We start from the raw sequence: 15,415 nt of genomic DNA, 5'->3' as shown, positions 1-15,415 counted from the left end.
GAAACAAGTATGCAATTTTAAAATGGAGACATTGCTTGACCAGGAGCCAATGTGGGTCAATGAACACAGGGGTGATGGGTGAACGGGATTTGAGGTGAGAGCACACAGGCACAGAGTTTTGGATGATCTCATGATTCCGTGTGGGACAGGGTGAATGTGAGAGCCCGGCCAGGAACGTATTGGAATCATCAAGTCTAAAGGTAACACGGACATGGATGAGGGTTTGAGCAGCAGATAAGCTGGGGGTGGGGTGGAGACAGACAACGTCATGGAGATTGAAATATCTGGTGTTAGTGATGGTGTGGATATATGGTCAGAAACTCACCTTGGGGGCAAATATGACACCAAGATTGTGAACAGTGTGGTTCAGCCTCAGACAGTTCCCAAGGAGAGGGATGGACTCGGTAGTTAGGGAACGGAATTTGTAGTGCTGACCAAAGACAATGGCTTTGGTCTTCCCAATTTTTAATTGGTGGAAATTTCTGCTCATCCAGTACTGGATGTGGGATAAGCAGTTTGATAATTTAGTAACAGTGGAGGAATGGAGAGGGATGGTGGTGAGGTAGAGCTGGGTGTTGTCAGTGGACATGTGAAAACTAACACGGTGCTTTTGGATGATGTCACCGAGTGGCAGCATGTAGATGAGAAATAGGAGGGGCCAAGGATAGATCCTTGGGGGACACCAAGTCCAAGGACTTTAGAGAGGAAAGGGAGGTTGGAAATGGGGCGGCAGTTTGAAAAGTGGGGGATCAGAGATTGTTTTTTTCGGATGGGTGATGACGGTGCATTGAAAGGTGAAGAGGGACAGTCCCAGGAGAGAGAGAGAACCATTAACAATATCAGCTACATGGAGAAATTAGATGATCAGCAGTTTAGTGGGAATAGGGTCGATGGGGCAGGTGGTGGGTCTCATGGACAAGATGAGCGCTGAGAGGGCAGGAGGGGAGATGGGAGAGAAAGAATAAAGAACAAAGAAAAGTACAGCACAGGAACAGGCCCCTCGGCCCTCCAAGCCTGCGCCGATCATATTGCCCATCAACTAAAACATTTTGCACTTCCGGGGTCCGTATCCCTCTATTCCCATCCTATTCATGTATTTGTCAAGCTGCCTCTTAAACACCACTATCGTACCTGCTTCCACCACCTCCTCTGGCAGCGAATTCCAGACACTCACTACCCTCTGCATAAAAAACTTACCACCGCACATCTCCTCTATAGTTTTCTCCTCTCACCTTAAATCTTTGTCACCTAGTAATTGACTCTTCCACCCTGGGAAAAAGCTTCTGACTATCTACCCTGCCCATGCCACTCATAATTTTGTCAACTTCTATCAAGTCGCCCCTCAATCTCCGTTGCTCTAGTGAGAACAATCTGAGTTTCTCCAATCTCTCCTCATAGCTAATAACCTCCAGACCAGGCAACATCCTGGTAAACCTCCTCTGCACCCTCTCCAACACCTCCATAGAAACTGGAGGAAGATGTGGGTTCAGGGTTCAGACAAGGGGAACTTTAGAGACAGTTTGTCCTGGTGGGCTAGTGGGAGGGAGGGAAGCAGCAGAGGCAGCTGATCGGATTGTCTCAATTTCAGTGACAAAGAAGCTCCATGAGCTCCTCACACTTGTTGGAGGTGAGGGTGGAGGAGACAGGGGAGAGGGAGGGTCCTTCAAAATGAACTAACTTGTGTTAGAGCCACTAAAAAGATTCAACTCACTGTATTTCATACAAAGCTGATTTATTTGACTTAATCACATTATATATATATTTTTAATATTAACACTGATAACTGGGCTGATGTTTAATAACATCAGCAGAAACAGACTCCAATGTACATGGTTCAGTCCTGGATGTGACTAACAGGAAAATCCACTCAATGTTCTGAGTTACTTGTGAACTTGCTGATGTCTCAACAGGCTGGATAACCGAGTGAATCCCTTCCCACACTTCGAGCAGGTGAACGGTCTCTCCCCAGTGTGAGTTCACTGGTGTACAGTGAGTTGAGATGATTCCCTGAACCCAGTCCCACAGTGAGAGCACCTGAATGGTCTCTCGTCAGTGTGAACACGTTGATGGGACATCAGGTTCCCGGAACTTTTGTAGCATTTCCCGCAGTCTGGGCATTTAAAAGGTCTCTTGTCAGTGTGAACTCTCTGGTGTGTCAGCAGGTGGGATGATTGAATGAATCCCTTCCCACACTGGGAGCAGGTGAACGGTCTCTCCCCTGTATGAAGTTGCTGGTGTTGATGCAGCCCTGATGATCGGGTGAACTCCTGCCCACACTGGGAGCAGGTGAACGGTCTCTCCCCTGTGTGAGCTCGCTGGTGTTGTACCAGCCCTGATGGTCGCGTAAATCCACTCCCACAATCGGGGCAGGTGAACGGCTTCTCCCCAGTGTGAACTCGCTGGTGTCTCAGCAGGCTGGACGATCGAGTAAATCCCCTCCCACATAGAAAGCAGCTGAATGGCCTCTCCCCAGTGTGACTGCGCCGATGAGTTTCCAGCTCAGACGGGAATCTGAATCCCATTTCACAATCCCCACATTTCCACGATGTCTCCCCACTGTGAACGGTGCTTTGTCCGTCCATGTTCAATAGGGCGACTCCGTCAGATCCTGATGTGATGTTTGGTTTCAGTTTCCCGACTGCAAATCCTCCCCTTCTAATACCCTGTGAAATTGATTTAAAACAGAAAAAAGGGAGTGAGAGAGAACCCATAAAAACACAAAGGCAGGTTGTGAAATTGAGCTGAATGAATCTGGGAATTTGTGGGTCCGGCACGAGGAAAAAGTGACCATGAAAACTGCTGGATTGTCATAAAAACCCAACTGGTTCACTAATGTCCTTCGGGGAAGGGAACCTGCCACCCGGTCTGGGCCTACACAAGACTCTGGTCTCTTTAGGAGCATAAGAAATAGGAACAAGAGAAGTCCTAACACCACGTCGAGCCTGCTCCACCATTCAATACGATCGTGGCTGAATTTGGGCTTCAACTCCACTTTCCCGCCCACTCCCCATATCCCTCAACTCCCTGAGAGACCAAAAATCTCCCCATCTCAGCCTGAAATATATTCAATGATGGAGCATCCACAACTCGCTGGGCTAGAGAATTCTATGTGACAGAGAGAGAAGGGGATTGGGAGAGGCAGAGAGAGAAGCAGAGTGGGAGAGACAGAGAGAGAAGGGAATGGGAGAGGCAGAGAGAGAAGGGGAGTGGGAGAGGCAGAGAGAGAAGGGAAGTGGGAAAGGCAGAGAGAGAAGGGGAGTGGGAAAGGCAGAGAGAGAAGGGGAGTGGGAGAGGCAGAGAGAAAAGGGGAGTGGGAGAGGCAGAGAGAGAAGGGGATTGGGAGAGACAGAGAGAGAAGGGGAGTAGGAGAGGCAGAGAGAGAAGGGGAGTGGGAAAGGCAGAGAGAGAAGGGGAGTGGGAGAGGCAGAGAGAAAAGGGGAGTGGGAGAGGCAGAGAGAGAAGGGGATTGGGAGAGACAGAGAGAGAAGGGGAGTGGGAGAGGCAGAGAGAGAAGGGGAGTGGGAAGGGCAGAGAGAGAAGGGGAGTGGGAGAGGCAGAGAGAGAAGGGGCGTGGGAGAGACAGAGAGAGAAGGGGAGTGGGAGAGGCAGGGAGAGAAGGGGAGTGGGAGAGGCAGAGAGAGAAGAGGAGTGGGAGAGGCAGGGAGAGAAGGGGAGTGGGAGAGGCAGAGAGAGAAGGGGAGTGGGAGAGGCAGAGAGAGAAGGGGAGTGGGAGAGACAAAGAGAGAAGGGGAGTGGGAGAGGCAGGGAGAGAAGGGGAGTGGGAGAGGCAGGGAGAGAAGGGGAGTGGGAGAGGCAGAGAGAGAAGGGGTTTGGGAGAGGCAGAGAGAGAAGGGGAGTGGGAGAGGCAGAGAGAGAAGGGGAGTGCGAGAGGCAGGGAGAGAAAGGGAGTGGGAGAGGCAGAGAGAGAAGGGGAGTGGGAGAGGCAGAGAGAGAAGGGGAGTGGGAGAGGCAGAGAGAGAAGGGGAGTGGGAGAGGCAGAGAGAGAAGGGGAGTGGGAGAGGCAGGGAGAGAAAGGGAGTGGGAGAGGCAGAGAGAGAATGGGAGTGGGAGAGGCAGGGAGAGAAGGGGAGTGGGAGAGGCAGAGAGAGAAGTGGAGTGGTAGAGGCAGAGAGAGAAGGGGAGTGGGAGAGGCAGAGAGAGAAGGGGAGTGGGAGAGGTAGGGGATGAGGAGAGGGTTGTTATAGATCTACAACTAAACCAAAACTTTGACAAAACTTCCCAAACCCTCAACCTCCACCACCTAGAAGGACCAGGGTAACAGGTGTATGTGAACACCATCACCTCCAAGTTCCCCTCCAAGTCACACATCATCCTGACTTGTCTGACATCCAGTACTGGATGTACAGAAATTTCCTCCATTTAAATATTGGGAAGACTGAAGTCATTGTCTTCAGTCCCCACTACAAACTCCACTCCCTATCCACTGACTCCATCCCTCTCCCTGACAACCGTCTGAGACTGAATCAGGCTGTTCACAACCATGGCGAAATATTTCATCCCAAGATGAGCTTCCAACCACATATCCACATCATCATCAAGACCGCCTATTTCCACCTCAGTAACATCGCCCGACTCCAGCCCAGTCTCAGCTCATCTGCTGCTGAAACTCTCATCCATTTCTTTGTTACCTCTAGACTTAACTATCCTAACGCACTCCCGGCCGGCCTCCCACATTCAGCCTCCCAGTAATCTTGAGGTCATCCAAAACTCTGCAGCCCGTGTGCTTACTCGTACCAAGTCTTGTTCACCCATCACCCCTGTGCTCACCGACCTACAAAGGCTCCAGAATAAGAGGCAAAATTTTAAATTTCTCATCCATATTTTCAAATCCTTCCAGGGTCTCACCCTCTCTATCTCTGTAATCCAGCCTCACAACCCCCTGAGGTATCTCAGCTCCTCTAATTCCGGCCTCCTGAGAATTCCTGATTTTAATTGTTCCACCATTGGTGACCATTCTTTCATTTGCCTTGGCCACAAGCTCTGGAATTTCCTCCCTAAACTTCTCCACCTCACTTTCTCCCTTTTAAGATGCTCCTTAAAACCGATCCATTTGACCAAGCTTTTGGTCACCTGCCCTAATATCTCCTTATGTGGCTCAGTGTCAAACCTTGCTTTGCAACATTTCTGTGAAATGCCTTGGAATATTGTCTTACATTGAAAGTGCAATATAAATACAATAATTTGTCATATATCACTGTTCCTTCATCATCGCCGGGTGAATAACCTGTAACTCCTTACCTAACAGCATTGTGGGAGCACCTTCACCACACGGACTGCAGCGGTTCAAGAAGGTCAAACATCATCTTCTCCACAGGCAACTGGGGATTGACAATATATGCTGGTATCTGTGGAGAGAGAAACAGAGTTAACATTTCAGGCCATGCAGAATGAATTACAGAGAATAAAAATTACACAGAATTTGATGGTCAATATAAGCTCAGAAGTGGAAGAGAAATGGACTATAGTCCAGGAAAAACAATTCCTGACTATGAAAGATGGGAATGTAAAGCTGGGAAGTCATCAGCACATGGTCAGGGTTGGGGAGCGATGGAAATTTCATTTAGACATTGTCCGCAGAAGTAACAGTAAAATCCCAAATGGAGCTAAAATAGACCCATTATTAGAGGAAGTTAGACAATGGCAGAGAGGTGATCATGGAGGGCAGAGGTGAAACAGAGGAATGGATGAACATGGATTTAGATCCACAGTAAAGAAGTCACACCAGCCCCTGAGGCATGAAACCTCTTACAGATAACAGAGCACAGCACTAAAGGTCTCGATTGTAGATGAATGGTCAAAAACATTCAGCTCTGAAATAAGTTCAGAGTTGGCAATGTTAAACTCTCCTGCTGGAGCCTGCAGCTGGAAAGATATCAGAAGCATTGGAGGCAGAGAAAAATCTCCCAGCTGAGGAAATACATGGGGAGCGGGGTGATGTCACCGTGTAATTGTCGATGTGTGATGATGTCACAGTGTAATTGTCGATGTGTGATGATGTCACAGACACAAACACAGAACATCTGGGTCTGTGCAAACCAGTGATCACCACACATTATGAAGGATGTGGAGGGTCCTTGAGAGGGGGCAGAGGAGATTTACCAGAATGGGTCGAGGGATGAGGGATGTTAGTTGTATGGTTAGTTTGGAGAAACTGGGGTTGTTCTCCTTGGAACAAAGTAGATTGAGGGAAGATTTGATAGAGGTGTACCAGTTTACAATTGGCTTACATAACATAATTAAAGAAAAGCTGTTCACAGTATCTGATTGTAAAAGGATTACAGGACTACAGATTTAAGATTTGAGGCAAGATCTACAGGGAGCATGTGAGGAAAAAATTTTACACAGCGAGTGGCAATGGACTGGAACTCAATGCTTACCCTTAGAGGCCGATAATATCAAGTTCCGATGAATCAAGTCATTCTGTCAGATTTTAATGTGATGTTTGGTTTCTGTTTCCAATCTGAAAATCCTTCCCATTTAATATACCAGGATGTTGCCTGGGATGAAACATTTAAGTTTATGAAGAGAGGTTGGATAGACTTGGGTTGTTTTCGTTGGAGCAGAAAAGACTGAGGGGCGACCTGATCGAGGTGTACAAGATTATGAAGGGCATGGACAGGGTGGATAGGGAGCAGCTGTTCCCCTTAGTTGAAGGGTAAGTCACCAGGGGACATAAGTTCAAAGTGAGGGGCAGGAGGTTTAGGGGGGATGTGAGGGAAAAGTTTTTTACCCAGAGGGTGGTGACGGTCTGGAATGAGCTGCCTGGGAGGGTGGTGGAGGCAGGTTGCCTCACATCCTTTAAAAGGTACCTGGATGAGCAGTTGGCAGGTCATAACATTCAAGGCTATGGGCCAATTACTGATAAATGGGGTTAGGTAGGTGGGTCAGGTGTTTCGCACGTGTCGGTGCAGACTCGATGGACCGAAGGGCCTCTTCTGCACTGTGTGATTCAGTAATTCTGTGAAAAAGGAGTTTACAAACAATCCATCACTGTCAATACAGGACATAAATTGAGAAGAGACAAATATTTCTCTTGGTCTGAGTTTGCTGTGTGTAAATCATCCCCTTCTAACCCCCAGTGAAAGGAGTTTCCAAAATCCATCCCTGTCAGTCGAGGATAGAAATTAACATTCTCTTTTCCTGCTGCCTAGACCAGGATGACCGCGCATGCGCCCTGCTGCACATTGCCCCCTATAAAGATGGCGGCCGTTACCCCGGGCCTGACGAAGGGAGGAATCCAGACTTTTTCGGCCCGTTCTCTGCAACCGCTAACCCCGTACCTTCTTAGTTGGGGTCTTCAACCTGCACTGTGTCTTTATAAAGCTTCTCTTCCCACTGCGCTGGCTCCATTCCTCCTCACACACCCACTAACTCTGTTAGTTTGCTCCACTCGACATTTTCTCAACCGCACTGAGCAGCTTCAGTCACAGACCAGCAGTGCGCAAGCTCATGAAACAAACCGCAATGCGCATGCTCCAAGCACATACTACAATGCGCATGTGGCAGGAACTGCGGTCGTGAGAATAGGGCACATTCTGTCCCGCAGTGAATGCTGGGTGAGCACCCCGCCATTGAAGGGCGAAAATGTAGGATATCAACCTATGTCCTGTGATCAGATACGATGGGTGCCATTGGGGCAAGGCATCAAATTGTTGAATCAATTGACACAACGACCAAATTGCTCTGGGCTCCACCATAATTCTCTCATGGGTGTAATGAACAGCAGAACAAACCCCTGGATTTAGATATGAACTCAGCGGAATCTCAGCAGATGGGGTGAGTTGGTGGCTTTTATACCGTCTTTTGCCACTAGCAATCCTCTGATTGTGGATCAAATCCTTTGAACCTTTAAAGATGGAGTGTTAACATGTGAGCAAACTGAATAAAGCCCTTTGCTCACGTGAAGTATCTGAATGGCCTCCCACCAGTGTCATGAAGCTGTTAATGTACGTAATATTTTGGAAAATACTTTTCTTTTCAAATAGAGGTTTAGTCTATGGGTGAGTCTTATTTGGATTAAGGCCAGCTAGCCTGGGTGCTTTGATGTGTGCTAGTTTTGAGATGTAAGAGGAATAACGTGCATTTGCATTTTTTAATAGAGCATTCAAGAAGTAGCGTGAAAACGGACACCTACCTAGCAGCTATCAGGCAATATATTTATATTTTTAATAAAATTTGTATTACGAAAGAGCTTTCATTGTTAAAAGGTGGTGTTCAAAGAGGCTGGTAGGAAAATGAGAATTAGCATTCAATCAGTGATGGTAGGTAGAACAAGACAACCATTTTGGGTGTGCAGAACAGAGGCAACGTGAGATCAAAAGGCAGCTGCAAGCCTCCAATTGACTCCACAAGGAACAAATGAAAAGAACCGCATTTTGAATTTGAACGGTGAAAATGCTTTGCCTGCTGTCTGGTTAAGTCTATGGGTTGCTGTTGCCTTAATGGAGATTAGTTTGGGAATTTGTTAAAAGTTCTGAGAGTAATAATTTGTAGCCATGTGTATATATACTTTAATCTGTGTAAATCAATAAAATGTTTTATTTTGTTTAATTTAAAACTTCGAGAGCTGATGGTCTGATTCCTGAATTTTGGGTCGCATCTCAAACATAACACTTAAAATCAGTGATAGTTGTTTAAGGTTTCCCTCTGGGAATTTAAATAACTCCGCTTTACCAACTGCATTAGTCATAATACCAGCGAGACTGTGTTGCTGTGTCAGTAATTGGGATGATAGAGCGAATCCATTTCCATTTCCACCTGGTGAACAATCTGTTTACAGTGTGAGCTTACCTGCACGTTTTCAGCTCAGACATGGATCTCTAAATCCATTGGTGATGGGTTCCACATCCTTAGCACTACATGAGAACAAGGAGCAGGAAGAGGCCATTAGGCCCCTCAAGCCTGCTCCGCCATTTAATAAGATCATGGCTGACCTGACAGTAACCTGAAATCTCTACCCCGTCTACCCCTGATAACCTATCACTCCCTTGCTTACCAAGAATATATCCATCTCTGCCTTAAAAATATTCAAAGACTCTGCTTCCATAGCCTTTTTCAGGAAGAGAGTTCCAAAGACTCACGAATCTCTGAGAGAGAAAAAAACTTTGCCTCTCTGTTTTAAATGGGTGACCGCTTATTTTTAAACAGTGACCCCTAGTTCTAGATTCTCCCACAAGAGGTAACATCCTCTCAACATCCGCCCTGCCAGGTACGCTCAGAATCTTATATGTTTCACTAATCAAGTAAAGAAAAACAACATATTGCAGATGCTGGTCATCTGAAATAAAAACAGAAAATACTGGAATTCTCAGTAGACCTGGTAGCCTCTGTGGAGAGATAAACATAGTTTTCATTCCAGGTCTGTAATCTTTCATCGGAACTCCATTACATCTGAACTATAAATTATACCTCTCAAATCAAAGATGCTGCCAGATGTAGGCAGGGAACTCAAGGAGAAGGGCGCTGTGGTACTTCTAAAATCTTGCTGCTTTCAAAAAGGAAAAGAAAACAACTAATCGCTGCAAGGCAGACATTCACCATTGAAAGCAACTGGCAGCATCTTTGATGGCAAATTCAAAGCACTTTCATGTCACATCTCTTTCTGCTTCTGTCCCTGTCTCGTGTCCTGCTCCCGGGTCAATTAGCTGCTCGATGCAGACAGAGTCAATTGGTGGGAATGTAAGACACAAGGCGATAAGTTTGCAGGCAACAGGGTAAAGAGACACCAGGATCTCATCTTCCTGATCCTCCCAGATTCTGATTACAGGAATGTCCACAGTGCCGATTATCCACAGTCACACTCGCCTTCTAGTCCGTTTGTACTTTGTACGAGCACATTCTAGTACGTTGTTCTGCTTTGAAATTGTTCATATTTTCACATTGGGTTTTAATGTGAAGGAAGTGGAGCTGCGATAAGCTTATATTATTCAGCAGATGCACTGCAAGAAGGCACATAACAGGCTGATGAGAACAGTGCTCTTTGGACACGGTGAGCTCCAGTGAAGGATTGGCACCATTAATATGTCGTTCACTTAGTCTCGTGACAAACCTGGTACTAGAAATGACAAGAAAACTTGCTGAATTTGCTCAGTGTTCTGGTTTGTTAAGAGCCGAATACAAGGTAAGAAAGTACATCTCGCTCGAGTGGGCTATAAAATGGCAGAATGACCCATGCTGCTGGGAACCATAAACTTATAAAAAGTTAGAGCAAAGAAAGAGCAGTTGTGATTGGTTGATTGATCAGGAGTGATCGCTGTGCCAGTACAAACAGTAGGGAGCAACATTTGTCCTTCTGCCACCCATATTTGGCCATCTCTGGTCAGTGCTTTGCAACCAGCCCTACTCTTAGTCATTCCCTCACTCCGCCTCCGTGTTCTCCACTTGTTCCAAATGTGATTTTTCCAGCTCTGAGGCGATACTCACTCTTCTGCTTCTGGCAGAGCTGCTAAATATTTTCAATCAATAAGTAATCAACACTTGTTTAAACAATTTCTTGAGATCTACAAACCTTTATTCCCTGACTGGCAATTAAACCCAGGCCGCGGCAGTGAAAGCACCAAATCCTGACCACTAGACCACCAGGGAATCTGCCAAATTGTTTCTGGAGTTGACTTATCTATTCTACGCTGCTTTTGCCTCTTTTTGTTCCAATGGGTCGGAAATAAAAATTAAAGGCACAGATAACATAGATAAGTCAGATTGTAAGGCTCGTGCACAGCTTCCCTAGTGGTTCGGATTCCCCGCTTTCACCGGGCCATGGGCCGGGTTCGATTCCTGGTCAGGGAATGATAATTTATTGGCCTCGTGCAAACTATTAAAGTGAGTCTGGATAATTTCCTGATTAAAGCGAGAAATGCAGACCACCTTTGGCACAATCAGTGATGTGAGAGCGTGAGTTTTGCATCAGAGCTGGAAATGTCATCTGGTCGCAACGGCTCGAGAACAAACACAGAGGTGAAGATAGGGAATGAGAGAAGAGCTGTGATAGGTTGCAAAGCACTGACTATAGAGATGGTGGTGCAAGGCAAAATATAACGGTAATAGGGGAGATTTTACTGTTTACACTGATACAAATATCTCCCAGATCTGCTTCGAACTCTCGTGTTAAATGAGAAGAAAACTTCTCGCTGAATCTTCCACTTCTTAGCTGCACCTCCTTCCAAACATTGCAAACTCCTCCTGCATCTTCCATCCTGATATTTTTCTCTGTAACATTTTGATATGAAACTGCACAACTAATGTGAATAAAGTTTGTGACGGTAAAAATGTGTTCACCTCTTCGGGAAACCGAACCATATTGACGCACGCAGCGGAACAGGCACAGGCATATACACCGAGAGTGACAGAGGGCAAGGGTTTGTATCTAAGGAGAGATAAACGCCCAGAAAGCAAGCATAACACAAACCTGGCTCTGTTTTTGTGCCACTATGACTACAAGTTTCATGAATGTTTTCGTGAATGAACGGAAATAGGAAAATCCCCTTGGATGCTTTAGTGCTTGGATGGATTTGATTGAATCTAATCGATAATTAACTGTAGACACAGAGTGAAAACCAGGAATAATGAACAGCGGGAAAACCCAATGGATTTGAACTCCATCTCCTTAACCACTCGGCCAGGGCAACTGGCCCTATGGACAGGTTAATGTTGTTGGTATATAAGATGGCTGCAGCAGAGAAGGCGGGCTTTCAGCCCATCTTCTGCGTACTCTGTCTGGAAGAACAACTCAACTACTTCCACTGCCGTACATTCTCACACAAGCAATTACTATTTGTATTGCCTCCCCTCCTTTTCCTAATTAAAATAAAACCCAATACATGCTCGCATTCACTTTGGGCTGGCACTTTGACTTCAGAAGAGAGCCACAGGTGAACCACCAATAACGTTGGTAGCGGTTCCACAAATAATGGAACCTGAATCCAGCGCCTGAGGCCGTTCGGCCAGGCTACCTCTCCCAACCTGCGGTTTCCTGTCGCCTTGATGGTGTTTCCACTGAAACAGAACATTAAAAATTGGCCATAAGCCCCCTCGAGCCTCTGCTACCACTTAATAAGATCATGTCAGATCCCCAAACTCTACACCAATTTCCCACCTAATCCTAATAGCCCTTCATTCCCTTAAAGCCCAAGAATGTATCCACCTCAGCCTTCAATATTCTCATTGGCTGGGGTCCACAGACACCCGGTCTACAAAATTCCATAGATTCACAAGCCTTTGAGTGAATAAATGTCTCCACACCTCAGTCCTAAATGGCTGACACATTATCTGGAGAATGTGAGCCCTGTTCTAGACGCTCCAGCCGGGGGAAACAGCCTCTCAGCATGTTCACTGTCAAGCTGGCTCAGAATGTCAGACTTTTCAATGAGATCACCTCTCATTATTCTAAATTCCAGAGAGAACAGACTCATCCCATTTAATCTCTCCTCCTAGGACAACCGTCTCATCTCAGGAATCAATCCAATGAATCTTGGTTGCACACAGACAGCGAGAGAATGGAGGGAACAAAGAGCACAAGAGTCAACAGAGATAGAGACACAGACAGAGAGACTGAGAGAGTGAAAGAGAGCGAGACAGATATACAAAGGCAAAGGGAGACAGATAGAGACAGACAGTGGAGTAGACACTGGGAACAGATACACTTCACCATTCCAGATGATTGTTAACTTGGATTGACAGACAGAAAGAAAGAGGAGAAAGAAAGGCTTACATTTAAACAGAGTCTCGCCAACTCAGGACAACGGGAGGCGCTTTAGAGCCAATGAAATCTTTCTGAAGTGTAGTCACTGTTGTAATCTAATGACAGAGAGAGTTTGATACAAATGCTGATTCAGCAGATGACAAAATCCGATTTTAAGAACTCCATCTCAACGTAGAATATTTCTTTCTATATCTCTGAACATTTCATTGTTTGTTTGATGCGGATTCAAATGATGTAAATCTGTAGCTGAAGAAATAAATTGCACCTCGAAGCCCTGAAGAAACAGGGACAAAGCATCCCATTTCTATCAGGTCATCCCTCAGCCTTCTCTTTCCTGGAGAAAAGAGCTTCAGGCTGTTCAGCCTTTCTTGGTGATTATAACCTATCCGTTCCTGGAACATTTGTTGTTGAACTTTTACATTCCTGGTCCTTGCGACACCTGATAGAAGTTGAAATAGTTCCTAATGTCCGAGGGATTTCAGTTTGGAATATTTGTATTTACAAATTCATTCTCTCGATGTGTCCATTGTCTTAACCACTTGACCACAAGGACTCGGTGTTTGTCTGTTTAAATGTTGCTCAGTGACAATTTCAATCAACCTCCACTTTGTACCAAACCGACCCTTAGAAGCTGAAAAGTCTCCATTCAAAAAAGAGAAAGAAAACCTCTCTTGTATCTTTTAAAACTGCTCTTTTTCTTCTCCGTACAATCTTAACGTGAAGCCACACAACTAACGTAAATAATGCTTGAATGGTAAAAATGAGGAACTGAAACACAGTGACGCACACAGGAACATGCACAGACATATACACCGAGAGTGACAGAGGGCAAGGGGTTCTATCTAAGGAGAGACAAACACCCAGAAAGCAAGCCTGACACTAACCTGGCTCCGTTTTTGTTTCATTTTTAGCTGCAACTTTTGTGAATGCTTGCAGACAAATGGGAATTAGAGAACGCTGCAGATTTTGGATGGTTTTTATTCAACTTAATCGATAATTAATTGTGCAGGTACATTGAAAATTTCAAAAATGGTAAGAGCAGTTGGCAGGATTCCACCCTACCTGTGGAGATCCCAAAGCATTCAAAACCCGTCACCTAAACAACTCAGTGACGAATACAAGCCCCGGATTTGCATTAATGACGTTTGTATAAAACCATAAGCGATGGTCATTCACATGCTGACTCTCTGGAAGAACAACTCATCTACTGTAATTCCACACCCCGCCTTTTCCCCCACAGAAATTCAGATTGTCTCTCCTCGATCTTCCTATCAAAGTAAGACACCACACTGGATTTAATGCAGGCTGGTATCTGTTGGTTCTAATGGGGCAGCTGCAGACAACAATGCGAAGACTGAACACTTGCCCACAGTGGAATTCGAACCCACCCCTCCATGGAGAGGTAGAGCTTTTATCCAGGGCCTTAGACTGCTCGGCCACGATACCATATTCAAAGACGTTGGCCATCATTTCCTTCACTGGTGTTGCTACTAAAATAGAACAGAAGCAAAGGAGCAGGAATCGATAATTGGGACTCTCGAACCAGCTCCGTCAGTTAATCAGATCATCCTACACTTTGTAACATACAGAAATCATCTCCAGTGGTAACTTAATTATTTCAATGTTTCATTATTTCGATGTTTCAAATGATGTTCCTTTTTTCCTGTCTAGCTGTGCGTGTTTACTCAATGAAATGTTGGTATAAGGTAATTAGATTGTTTTTCGACTGAGAAAAATAAGGAGATGATTGGTCAGAATAAACTTTTTTTTCGAATATTCGATTTGAAATCAACTATTTTTAAAATTTCCATAACTATTAAAAAGTTCGGAAAGCAACTCTTCATGTCATTGAGTCTGGGAAATTTTGTTAATTTTCGCATTAATTTTCACACACTGCAGAAGTTCTTGCATCTCTTTCAATATTGCTTTTCTCAACTCAGAGTTTTCAAAGGGAATTGGGCAAAGACTTGAAAGGGGGAGAAAAAAAATAGGGTTATGGATAGAGACAAAGAAATTGAGATTAATTAGAAAGCTCTTTGTACATAACTGATGTAGATCCGTTGGGCCAAAAGACCTCTTACTGAGCTGTGCCATTTGATGATGACATTGTTGATCAGTCTGTCTCCAGCATTCCTAATGAGAACAGCCGAATTCCATTTCTTCAAAACAAAGACCCAAAGTGCTGCTGCATGACGTCTCCGCTTAACATTTCAGTGAAGCCCATTGAGCTTTTCGGTTATCTCCTGTTTCTGCACATGATAAGATCCCTGGTTCAAGACTGCACAGAGCCATTATCTAAATCTGCAGATTCAAGTATGTTGAAGATAGTATCTTACAGCCATGTGGCCTGGTCACTGTTCATCCTTCAACCAAAAATACATGATCTGCTCAATGTTAATCAGGAGTGACTTCTGTCCAAGTCTGAACAACAGGAAGAAAAATCTCTCTTATTCCCATCCGCATTTTGTACCCTCATCCCTTTAGTCAGTTTCTTTCTCATGCCCTATAACCTATCACACTCCTTCCCTTTTGTCCTTTCATCCCCCTCCCTCCGTCTCTGGACTTGTTTTCCACCTGTTACACCCCTGACTTTTCCAGCTCTGATAAAAGATCAACAAACTGGAAGATTAACACTGTTCCTCACTCCACAGACACTGCCAGGCCTACTTTCACTTGATAAGCAATCCCTGTTCATTG

The 15,415-nt window shown here is 45.3% G+C and overlaps 1 pseudogene; it reads right to left on the bottom strand.

Annotated features, from left to right (window-relative positions):
* The window catches only part of LOC144698018 (uncharacterized), a 75,563-nt pseudogene that overhangs the window by 36,485 nt on the left and 23,663 nt on the right, over positions 1–15,415 (bottom strand).

The sequence above is a fragment of the Cetorhinus maximus genome, chromosome 23 (genome assembly GCF_964194155.1).
Source record: "Cetorhinus maximus chromosome 23, sCetMax3.hap1.1, whole genome shotgun sequence".
In the NCBI taxonomy this organism is placed as follows: Eukaryota; Metazoa; Chordata; class Chondrichthyes; order Lamniformes; family Cetorhinidae; genus Cetorhinus; species Cetorhinus maximus.
The sequence above is the reverse complement of the archived record's forward strand: the minus strand, read 5'-3'. Positions and strand labels throughout refer to the sequence as shown.